General features: G+C 44.4%; 1 pseudogene; it reads left to right on the forward strand.

Moving 5' to 3' along the window:
* The first annotated feature begins 10,812 nt into the window (after positions 1–10,812).
* LOC126274520 (5S ribosomal RNA) lies at positions 10,813–10,929 on the forward strand (annotated as a pseudogene).
* Positions 10,930–12,139: the final 1,210 nt, after the last annotated feature.

A 12,139-nucleotide genomic window follows, 5' to 3' on the forward strand; every position in this document is an offset into this window, starting at 1 on the left:
CATTGATTCGCCTCACAGCTCCATCAAGGTGTGGTTGACCATGACGCCGGAAGAGCTCAACAAAGTGTACGTTGGTGCCATGAATCAGGGAAGCTGTCTTGTCCACGTCACCATCTATGTCATATGTCCCATCCTTCGCCAAACTGTTTCCCGCCCCACCCACTACCACTAAATGGTCCTCTTTTGTAAAGTCCTTACGTAAAGACCCTAAGTCCTCTACCACATGACTTAGCGCTTCATTTAGCTTGAAGATGCTGGTGGCCTGGTACTCTGCCCCTAAACTAACTGAGGGCCTACACCTCGCCCGTGGCTACTACCTAGCAGCAGCACTTTCTTCTTCCTAACATTTTGTACATTCCTAGGCTTCTTGGCTTCGGTTGAAGTCTACTGTACATTTCCTGCTCCTCGTTCTACCTGAGGCTCTTCTCCATTTAATTCAGGCAGATACCTGTTTTTGGTGTTGATTATAAAACTGCCAGATCGCGTTCTCTTTCTCCATAACCTCCTACCAGATGACAGTTCCCAACCACCCTCCTCCCCCTATCTCCCTTAACCCTTATCAGTTCCTCCCTTGCTTCTTCCAACTGTGCCTGAAGGCACAGAGTTTCCTTTCCTGTTCTCCAATCAAAATATTCCTACTGCATACTCTAAAGTTCCAGGAGAGGGCCTCTTTGTTCTCCCAACATTCTGTACATTCTTCCAACATGTACGTTGGCGGCAGTACAATTGTGCTACTGTCAACTGCAAATGTCGCTTCTCTAAATTTCATCAGCAGTTCTTCGCGAAAAGAACATTTTCTCTCCAACAGATTCCCATCCGATTTCACGAAACAATTCCGAAATACTCGCGTGTTGCTCGAACCCGACATGAACAAATCTGGCAGCACGCTTCTGAATTGCCTGGATGCCTTGCTTTAATAAGACGTGGCAGGGTTCCCAAACACTCGAGCAGTACTCAAGACTGGGTTACAGTTGTGTACTATACGCGGCCTTCTTTATAGATGAGGTACACTTACTAAAATTCTCACAATAAACCGAAGTTGACCATCCACCTTCTCGCTACTCCTTACGTACTCGTTTCATTTAATGTAGTTTATTAGCATTATGCATGGATATTTGCCGTGTTGTTACCGGCCATTTTGTATAATTCGCAAGTGGGGTAAATGACCACCAACTTAGTCGCCCCAAAATTTCGTCATTTCACCAGGCTAAGAACCCCGAAAATCGATGCAGAAACGACTAAAGATGATCCTCACACGGGGTATATTTACTGACAACACAAACAGTAACACTTCACGCAGCTCATATCCCGTCACGATTCTAATCAACTCAACACAGTTTGCAGTCAGACGGCCACAGTGTCTTGTGAAGCTTCCGCTTGTTTACATGAACAGTACGCGTAATTAACTCAAGTCTTTGGCGGCACACCTGAAGATGCCCAACAGGTGCCGCGGTGAAAAATCAAATAAAGCACACTGTTTTCTCTTATGTGATAAACGTTCGCGTTAATTCCTAACATATCAAGAGTACTTCAAAAACCCAAAAGGAATTAATATGCAATATCTGATCAAAGTATAGAACAGAAGTCGACAATGATATCGCGTATGACAGTTTGAACTCTGATGGAGCCACTTTCAGTAAGGTGTCAGTCTGTGGAGGAAAGGCACCTCATTCTTCGGTTTCGTCTCTGAGCACTATGGGACTCCCTACCTCATTCTTCCTCAAGAGCCGAAGATAGAATAGTTAGCGATGTTGGACGCTGGAGTTGCTGCGAAATCAGGGTCCAAATGCATTCGAAATGTGTTCCACTGAGCTCAGGTTGGGACTATGGGCAGGCCAGCCTATTTCAGGAACGTTATTTCCCACAAACGATAGGCTCACAGATGTTGCTTTATGACAGGGTGTATGGTGATACTGTTACAATCACTGTCTGTCTCTTAATTGTTCTTCTACTGTACGCAGTACACAATGGTGTAAGGTATGTTCATATCCTTCCACGTTGAGCGTTTTCTTGAGCTGAGTAAGAGGACCACACCCTAACGACGAAGAATACTCCCACACCGTAACACCACCTCGTCTGTACTTCACTGTTGGCACTAACCATGATGACTTCTAACGCTCTTCAGGCATTCGGAAAATGCAAGCTGTTCCATTGGACTGCCACAGCGTTTATCACTCCAAATCCCTTGTCTCATCTACTGCCCTGTAGCGTTGCTCTTTGCACCATCTCAAACGTCACTTAGCACTGCCTACGGAAAAGTGTGGCTTTAAGCAGCTGCTTGACCATTGCACGCAATTCTTTTTAACTCCCGGCGCACAGTCATTGTGCTAGCTGGACTGGTGGTAGCATTATGGATCTCACGACTGAAATCTTCCGCTGATTTCATGTGATTTTACAAGCAAGTCTCCTCAGTGTTCGACGGTCTCTGTCTGCCAATACGCGAGGCCTGCCTTGTCTTGGGTTAACTGTGGTTGCGCCTTCGCGTTTTCACTTCGCATTCGCATCACCAACTGCCGACGTAGAGAGCCGTAGGAAGGCTGAAGTGTACCTGATGGATTTGCAGTTGTGGTGACGTCCAGTGACTAGTCTATGTTCGAAATTACCGAGTACTGCTGACTGGCTCATTCTGCTGTTCTTCCTTCTTTACTGACAACACAACACTGCCCGCCTCCTTGTATACAGGCGGGTCTGCCTCTCGTGACACCTACTGATCAATTCCACTTTACATAAGAGTGTCCGGATACTTTTGATCAGATTCTGTACACCAAGCCGAAGCATCAAGTGAAAGAAGACGGCACGTGCGAGGATAGGACTGTAGGATGTGTGGTTGAAAAGATATTTTTCTCCATATGGTGTATGTATACGTATATAAACGCCACTCGATATTGCCATTTCGATATCGTTATATATGCCGACGACATTTGTTCACCGATATGTCGATATCTAAATGGCAATATCGAGTGCCAATATTTTTATTTTGTATTATATTTCATTCACAATTTTCGACAAATATTTGAAGTTGTTCTTCTGAAATTGTAGTGCAGCAAAATTTTACTTCAACTCTGTGAAGCAGTCTTAGTATTTTTTGAACTTTCATCATGTCCAGTCTTTCTGTCTGTATGAAAAAACAATAGATGGCACAAAGAACTAGTCCGATTACACAGGTGGGAGGCGGTGTGAATGGAATAATAAAATTTACGCTGTGATGAAAAAGCACACAAGTTGCGTTAAAAAACAATTTTTAACGCAACTAGTGCGCTATTTCTTCACATCGTGATTTTTCAAAAACAGTTTCTGAAACTGATGACCAAAAATCGAAATGACGAGATTGGTCTTTAAGGGTGGGCGGACACATGCGAGAGGAAATGCTGACGTAATCAGCGTTCGGCACTACCAACAGAAACTACAACGTTTAACTTCGCCATGGAATTTTTGCTCTGTAACTGCTAGGCCGTTGGTGTTTGCAGAAATGGAAAAACAGAGAAGTCAACACGAAGTGTTACTGACAAATCCGATATGTGAGGAACCCGAACGATGGACCCATCGGACAGCTTTTATTGTGCCACTTACCTGCAGTTACCATTATCGCCAAAGTAGTTATCGCCAAGAAGGGGGATAAGCAGGCTGCTAGTTTGTTGATGATCATAATATCTCATAATAAATCAGTATATTCACAAAGTGCAGCCTGTATTTTTTTTTTTGTTTGTTTGGCCGGAACATCGTTATCATTTCCATCGATATTTAGATAACTGTTTTCGATATATCGAGAGTTTATAACGCAATTTTTTTAATTCGGTATATCGGATATCCGATATTTTTGAAAATACCAATAGCCCTGGTACCCACTTTACACATAGTTGGTGACGTATGAGTTTATCCGTGACACTCAGGTAAAAAGCGGTACCTCCAACACGAGGAAATTCATCAACCAGAGCACCAATCGTCCATCGAAAAACAATTTTTTGTCAATTAGTTGCACGATGTAAGCTGTCTGGGTATTGAACTTGCCACTCATGCACATCTGTTTGCTCATTTTAAAAGCGAGGTCATCGGTCCCGATGGCCCGAGGCAGGATTCGAACCTGTGACCGTAGCGGTCGCGCGGTTCCAGACTGTAGCGCCTAGAACCGCTCGGACACACCGGACGGCCATCGAGAATCACTCTCAAGACTAAATCGGGACTCATGTGTAAAAACAACATTTGCCCGCTGTTCGATCGTCCAGGTGGCATGTTGATGACTGCAGTCTAGACGTTCCCTTCTGTAAAGACGCGTCAGAGGTAGACGCACTGCATGTCTCCGACAATAATGCCCACTCTGTCAAAGCCTTCTGCACACCATTTGCCTCGACACAACACGTCCACTGGATGCCACGTCTACTGGATGCTGTGAGCTCACATTCCAGTTGTCGTGCAGTACTAAGGCGGTAATGTCGTGCCCTTACAGAGAAACTAACGGTCGTCCCTTCTGAAGACACGGTGTCGGCCCTGCCCTGGTTGGTCTTCGGGGTACAGTTTCGGTCTCTATAAATTGTCGCCACATCCGAGAAAAACGAGAACTATCCATATTAGGCCACTGGGCCAAATCAGTTTGCGACTGTCCTAATTCCTTCCTTTCTATGGCCCTCCACCGCAGAGAGTCTGGTAGGCATCTTCTCTGTGCGATACTGCACCGCCTGTAACTGTGCTCACAGCGATTGTGGATGTGGGGCTACCCGGCAAACACTACCTCGTTTCATAGGTGCCCTGACGTCATCGTTGACAGGAATGCCATCTTCCGTGCAGAACACATACGTGCGGACATCTGATTGACAGTTTGTATGACCATATCGTGAATTAGACACAGGACGGTGAAATAGCGGTTTGTTGGCCACCAGTGTATATATGCTTACTACAACAGGGCAGAGCACCTGACACTAAAATGTCGATGGCATCACTGTTTGGCAGTGGTATGTTCATAGGTGGAACGACAAATCTCTCCATTGTTTAAAAAAATTAGGTTACAGTGGAAACCGGAAGAAACTAATGGAACACAGAGCTATTGTAGCAAGGAGATGTCTGTTTCTGCGTGAGTTGCTAGCAGTGAATCCGAAGAATGTAATACGGATTGACGAAACATGGGTCAATGTGCGTCATGCTCGATCCGTTGCGTGGACAGACGAAGAACGCCACCGAACTGCGCATGGCTCTGAGTACTATGGGACTTAACATCTGAGGTCATCAGTCCCCTAGAACTTAGAACTACTTAAACCTAACTAACCTAAGGACATCACACACGTCCATGCCCGAGGCAGCAATCGAACCTACGACCGTAGCGGTCGGCACCGGCACCGAACTACGAGTGTTCCAGTTGTTAAGGGAGGGAGACTAATTATTGTTTATTCTGGCTCTATGAACTGTGTCCGCAGGTCGTGGTCTAGTGGCTAGCGTTGCTGCCTCTAGATCACGGGGCCTCAGGTTCGATTCCCGGCCGGGTTGGGGATTTTCTGTGTCCGGGGTGTGGGTGTTTCTGTTGTCCTCATCATTTCATCATCATCATTCGTGAGAGTGGCTCGACTGATCTCCGTAAAAAAAATGGACTGTGTAAAAATTGGTACTCTGTATGGGCGCAGATGACCGCGCAGTTGAGCGCCTCATAAACCGAACATCAGCATCATCTATGAACTGTTTTGTAACCGATGATGTTTCAGTAAAAAAAAAAAAAAAAAAAAAAAAGAATTGTCGGGTACCATGAGTAAATGAATGCAGATACATTTAAAGACCGGTTCGCTACTCGTTTGCTACCAACATGTCATACCATTCTGAACAATCAAATACGGCACCAACAGCTGCTGGAAGGAGAGACTAAATAGTCAGCTGGTGGAAAGATATAAAATAGGCTTTGGACAGAACATGCAAAAAACGGGACTTCTGGAATTAGTAAAACTATTTACAAGCCACATAAGACAATGGTAAGTTACCAGAGAACCACAGCCACAAAGTTATGTGTCTTCCACCGTGCCATTGGCGTTACAACGACACTGAACTTGTCTGGGGTCAAATAAAAGCACATGTCGCGGAGGGAAGTAAAACCTTCACGTTGCTCGACAAAGAGAGGCTGGTAAATGAGGCTGTTACATGAATAACACCAGAAAATTGAAAGAATGTCGTGAACAATGTGTGGGAAGACCACAAGGTCGAACACAGAAGAAGGCGTAAGAGAAGAATCCATACAAAACACTGTAATTTCTTTATCAAATGGTGAGGACAGCGGCAGCGAAGACTCCAAAGTCTGTTTGGTCGTGACGAGAGATGTTCAATCAGATGACGACGATCTGGGGATTTCCAGTCTCCCGCCCGAAAAAGACAGGTAATTTACATAGAATGTTTGTGCATTTTGCCGTACCTTTTTAATGCTGAGAGGAGGCAAACACTGTTGGCGCACGAGAAAAAACATTTGACCAAGGAACTCACCGATCAGCGCAATGCTGCAATGAATCGTGCGGCCCAGCCTGCCGCGGGGCCGGAGAGTGGAGGGGAAAAGTGTTTCCCCACGCTCCGCCACCCCCTCCCCCAATTGCTGGCCCACTGCACTTCCATGTCGAATACTGGCAATTGCGCTGCCAGTTGTGAGAGCTCACCTCTCGCCGAACGGGATATAGTAATCTTATTATGGTAGCTAACCCCTCTCTCTCATTAACGACGCTCTAGAAAATACTGGATACGTTTCTAGTCAGATTACAAAATTACTGGCAAACTTCTGACGAACGTCAAAGTGTTTAAATATTTAGTAATGATACGAAATGGGACAAAAATAACAAATCTATAACAGATAAGGCGCATGGAGAGACCTTGCGTAGTTGGAGGGGTTCACGGAAAGGGCACTGTATCTGTGAAGGAAACCGCATACACGGCGCTAGTGTGGCAAATTGTATTTATCCAGCTCTGGAATCCTTATCGCGTAAGCATGATAGCAGGCATCGACGTGATTGACTTCAAGAACACAGGTTACAGACATACATTTGTGACATGTTTCCTTCAAGTGCAGCGAAAGGTGGGTTTAATTTAACCCTGTAGTATACTTTTAGTATACGGAAACAAAACTAAAAAAAGTTCAAATGTGTGTGAAATCCTTTGGGACTTAACTGCTAAGATTATCAGTCCCTAAGCTTACACAATACTAAACCTAAATTATCCTAAGGACAAACACACACACCCATGCCCGAGGGGAGACTCGAACCTCCGCCGGGACCAGCCGCACAGTCCATGACTGCCGGAAACAAAAACTGGCGTATTAGCTGTGATATAGATTTTCGTTTTTTTTTTTCTCATTCAATGCTCTCCAGCTCCATAGCATTCAGCACTGGCGGACACTGAGGCCTTGAAATAAAAATGCTGCTGACAATGTTTAGCGAAACCAAAAAAGTTCTGTCATGTAAAAGATGATTTCTAGCGTATCCTCCCATCCTGTGCAATGTTCAAAGTTTCTTCTTCGAAAGTTCCTCTCATTTTTGGCTCTTCTCAAATAATCACTGGTATTTACTGGGTGCTTTATGAATTTAACGATGTCTCATGTCTTCCTTAATGTCCTATCAGCACTATATTTATGAAGGACTGATATAATGAGTAACTGTAAAGATGATATCGATATGTCGAAAACCCAAAGGAAGTAGCGATAAACTGTAGGGAGCGACATGTTAAGTACAAATTCTACAGAAACCAGACTGTAGACATTATAGTCGAAGGACACGAAAAGAAAGCAGCTGTTGAGGAGGACACCTGGCAAGGTTGTAGCTTATCCCTGATGTTATTCAATCTGAACCCTGAGCACACTGTAAAGGAGATCAAAGAGAAATTTGGAAAGTGAGCTAAAATTCATGGAGAAGAATTACTACTTCAAAGTTGACCGATAACACTGTGTTTCTATCAGAGACTGCAAAGGAATTGGACGTAATGGATAATGTGTTGAGGTTATAAGATGAGGATCAACAAAAGTAAAACATAGGTAGAGGAATGTAGTCGAATTAAATGTGCCAATGCTGAGGGCATTAGTTTGGGGAAATGACACACCGAAAACAGCAGAGTTTTGGTATTTCAGCAAGAAAAAAACGACACTGTCCGAAGAAGGGAGGGTATAAAATGCAGACACCCGTTTCTGAAAAAACAGAAATATTTTAACATCGCTACACATTACAAATTAAAATCCCGCACGCCATGAATGCTAGTCTCAAGAAAATACTCGAGGTCATAACTTTAACCAACTGGCTCAGGAGTAACAGAGACCTGTTATGTTTGATAAAAAATAGAAGTCAAGATCTCAGAATATCTCGTTTACTGAAATGACCGGTTTCGGCACGTTTAAACGGCCATCTTCAGATTCTGAGCACCATTTGGCTGGAGTTGGCGGCGTGGTGAACACCTGCATGTGGTGACACCCGCAGCTGTTTACCACTCTGCTAGCTCCAGCTAGCCATTTACAATTATCGAAGCCGGTCATTTCAATAAATGAGATATTCTGTGATCTTCACTTTTTTTTCTAATTGATCAACTACTACAGGGATTTACATACTGTTTTCTGTATTAGATACACTGATTCATGAGGGAAGTTAGTGTACATAATTTATAAATATTTCGTTCGAATTGGCTGTACTGTGATGATGTTTGTTGATTAAATCGTGCCTCCTGAGAACTTGCCTGGTGTGTGCTGTTTCGATCGTTTAACTTGTACTAAAATTTGGTGTTAATATTCAGTTACCTAAAGCTGTTCATTGAATTTTAATGATAACTCTACGCAATGGTTCCAACACTCCCCTTATGCTAATGAGACATGTTCCGATCCCTGCGGTAACAGAGGATACACACACGCGAGTGTTGTTGTCAGAAATGTGCAAGTCCGTCACACCTCGCGACTGTACTGCAGAGGAAACGCTGGGTCGTGCACATTGTCTTTTTTTTTTTTTTTTTTTTTTTTTGCCCTGTTATAGAAGTGGCACTGTGATTGCGATAATCGGAATAAATCCTTAAGTACTTTGCAGTAAAGCGAACACAGTTGCTTTTTTTTTTATTAATGCCTATGGTTTGTTATCACAGCACAGTCAACACTACACACAATATATCGTTTACTCTTATAATTCTAAAATTACTCTCATACTAAATCTTTAATTATATCACGGTCGTGTACGTGACCACACTAATCACTGTCCCATGACTAAATCTTGTTAATGTATTGAATACCACATTTTAGGTGGTGGCTACCTCCAGTAGACCTCGTAATTCCTGTCGCAGCAAGAGAGCTTCTGGTTCGAGAATTTTATCCAATCACAGGAAGGGAATTTCGTGCTACATATGCCCGACCCTTGCTTGACCAACAGCAAGCGAGGACCTTATTTCCAAATGGGTGACGCCATTTCACATTAGTGAAGTGCCACGCTGCAGCCTCCACGTGTCCTTCTGCCCAAACTGTCGGTCTTGCGACATACTGTACCACATTGCGAATATTCGATAGAAATGTTGTACACTGAGGCAGCCAAATTCATGGGATAGCGATATGCACGTATACAGATGGCGGTAGCACCGCGTAAACAAGGTATAAAAGGACAGTGCATTGGCGGATCTGTCATCTGTACTCAGGTGATTTATGTGAATAGGTTTCCGAAGTGATTATGGCCGCACGACGAAAATTAACAGACTTTGAACGCAGAATGGTAGCTGAAGCTAGACGCATGGGCCATTCCATTTCGAAAACCGTTAGGGAATTCAGTATTCCGAGATTCACAGTGTCAAGAGTGTGCCGAGAATATCAAATTTCATGCATTACCTCTCACCACAGGCAACGCAATGGCCGACGCCCTTTACTTAATGACCGAGAGATTTGGAACTGTGTAGAGTTGTCAGTGCTAACAGCACAACATCGCCTGCAGCGCCTCTCCCGGTCTCGTGACCATATCGGTTGGACCTAGACAACTGGAAAACCGTGGCCTGGTCAGATGAATTTCGATTTCAGTTTCTAAGAGCTGATGGTAGGGTTCGAGTGTGGCGCAGACCGCACGAAGCCATGGATCAAAGATCTCAATAAGGTATTGTGCCAGCTGGCGTGGCTCCATAATGGTTGAGCTGTCTTCTGGTACAACTGAAACGATTATTGACTGGAAATGGTTTGTTCGGTTACTTGGAGACTATTTGCACCCATTCATGGACTACATGTTCCCAAATAACGATGGAACTTTTTTGGATGTCAATACGCCAGCTCATAACTGGTTGCAACCGATTTAAGGAAAATCTGGACAATTCGAGTAACGATTTGGCTACCAAGATCGCCCAACATAAATCCCATTGAACATTTATGGGACATAATCGAGAGGCCAGTTCGTGAACAAAATCCTGCACTTGCAACACTACAGAGGCAGCATGGTTCAATATTTCTGCAGTCTATGAGCACTGACAACCCTATGCAAACGCCCTGCTCTCCGTCGTTATGTGAAGGCTGTCGGCGACTGCGTTATCCGTGGCGAGAGGTAATGCCTAAAATTTAGTATTTTCGGCACACAGATACCACTGGTATATAACATATGTAAATGATTCTCAAGAAACTCGGAAATCGGTGTCTCGGTGCCAAAAACTGTCAATATCGTGCACCAGAAGAGGCAAAAACTGGCGGGAGCGAGTTTAAGTTTTCACAGTTGTGGAGGTTAGCATGTGCAGTCAGTGGCGAAAGTGTTGTCGTTCAAAAAATTCACTGAGAATGTGAACCCAAGTCGAACACAATAATTTTGAGGCGATAGGAAATCTTTCTCGAAAGTATGTGTCTGAAATGTAGTCTTGAATTGGAAGTAAAAAGCCAACGGCCTTGCTGCAGTGGTAACACCGGTTCCCGTCAGATCACCGAAGTTAAGCGCTGTCGGGTGGGTTAGCACTTGGATGGGTGACCATCCGGTCTACCGAGCGCTGTTGGCAAGGGGGTAGCGGATCCAATCTCGTAAACTGACATACGGCCGGGAGAGCGGTGTGCTGACCACCTGCTCCTCCGTATCCGCATCCAGTGACGCCTGTGGGCTAAGGGTGACACGGTGGCTGGTCGGTACCGTTGAGCCTTCATGTCCTGTACGGACAGAGATTAGTTTTATGGAAGTGACACGCGGACGTTTATCAGTGCACACTTCCGAAATGTGGTGCTAAAAAAGAACACTGAAAATTAATGGGTAGGTCGGGTAACTAATTAGGAGCTACTGCACCGAATTAGGGATAAAAGAAATTTATGGCACAACCTGACAAAAAGAAGGGATAAGTTGAGACGATACATCCTGAGCAGTTCAGAAATAGCCACCTTGTTAACAGAGAGACGTTTGCGTGTGAAAAAACTGGTGGCAGAGCAAGGCTTGCCCACTATAAAGAGATTTACGCCGATGCAGGTTGCGGTGGTTTGCAAAAAAAAGAGAAGCACCCTAAACGAGAGTGTGGTATCCGTAGTTAGCGCCTTTCGAGCCAACCATCAACCATTTATAGTTGGGATCATGCCTATGTCAATGTTACTCCATTACTCTTCTTTGAGGTACATAAGTCTTTCTGTTGGTGTTAAACTCTCATCCTCACATCAGGATGATCTATATTCATTCAGAATCTGTTTTTAGTTGTGTGTGTATTAAATCGGGGACCTAGAAGCGACGGAGAGGCTTCGACCCGCCGTAGCTCTCAGTGGTTCACAACCCCACAACAGGCAATCGCCGACATAGTGTAACTACATCTACATCTACGTGATTACTCTTCTATTCATAATAAAGTGCCTGGCAGAGGGTTCAATGAATCACCTTCATGCTGTCTCTCTACCGTTCCACTCTCGAAAAACAAGAACTTAAATTTTTCTGTGCGAGCCCTGATTTTTCTTTTTTTATCGCGATGATCAGTTTTCCCTATGTAGGTGGGTGCCAACAGAGTGTTTTCGCAATCGGAGGAGAAAACTGGTGATTGAAATTTCATGAGAAGATCCCGTCGCAACGAAAAATGCCTTTTACTTTAATGATTGCCAATCCAATTCACGTATCGCGTCTGTGGCACTATCTCCCCTGTTTCTCGATAATACAAAATGAGCTGCCCTTATCTGGACTATTTCGATGTCATCCGTCAGTCCCACCTGGAGCGGATCCCACACCGCACAGCAGTACTCCAG

This window comes from Schistocerca gregaria, chromosome 5 (genome assembly GCF_023897955.1).
Source record: "Schistocerca gregaria isolate iqSchGreg1 chromosome 5, iqSchGreg1.2, whole genome shotgun sequence".
Taxonomy (NCBI): domain Eukaryota; kingdom Metazoa; phylum Arthropoda; class Insecta; order Orthoptera; family Acrididae; genus Schistocerca; species Schistocerca gregaria.